We start from the raw sequence: 553 nt of genomic DNA, 5'->3' as shown, positions 1-553 counted from the left end.
ACATCATCCGAGAAGGCCATCAACCATATGCAAGACTTTGAGGCAATTGTGAGCACTATGTCAAAGGGTGGACTTCCCGAGGGTGAGTTTAAGATGCGGTTGTTTCCTTTCTCACTTAGAGATGATGCAAAGGGATGGTTTTGGAAGCTACAACTGAGGAGTATACGATCATGGGAGGAGTTGACGGACATTTTCTTGGATGCTTACTACCCACCACACAAGACCACTAGCATGAGACATGAGCTCTTACTCTTCACTCAACGTGATCATGAGACCTTTTGGGAGGCATGGGATAGGTACAAGGATATTTGCAATGCATGTCCCCATCATGGCTTGACAAAGTCTATGATGATTGAAGGTTTTTATGGTGGTTTGTTAATTACCACATGAGAGGAGGAGGGTTGGTGTTGCCGCACAAGGCTCACTTCATAGTCATGGTCAAACCGAGGCATGGGATATACTTGAGCACTTGGGTCGACAATCGAGGCAATGGGATGATCATGATTCTAGGAGGGAAAGAGTGAAGAAAGATCCATATTATGATACCAAGAGT

The 553-nt window shown here is 45.0% G+C and overlaps 1 non-coding gene across 1 annotated transcript; it reads right to left on the bottom strand.

The window, feature by feature from the left end:
• Positions 1–228: 228 nt before the first annotated feature.
• On the bottom strand, positions 229–335 carry LOC112191131. The gene has a single exon (XR_002932849.1). It is a non-coding gene; the product is annotated as a small nucleolar RNA R71 (small nucleolar RNA).
• Positions 336–553: the final 218 nt, after the last annotated feature.

The sequence above is a fragment of the Rosa chinensis genome, chromosome 2 (genome assembly GCF_002994745.2).
Source record: "Rosa chinensis cultivar Old Blush chromosome 2, RchiOBHm-V2, whole genome shotgun sequence".
Taxonomy (NCBI): domain Eukaryota; kingdom Viridiplantae; phylum Streptophyta; class Magnoliopsida; order Rosales; family Rosaceae; genus Rosa; species Rosa chinensis.
This window is presented reverse-complemented; position numbering and strand designations above follow the sequence as displayed.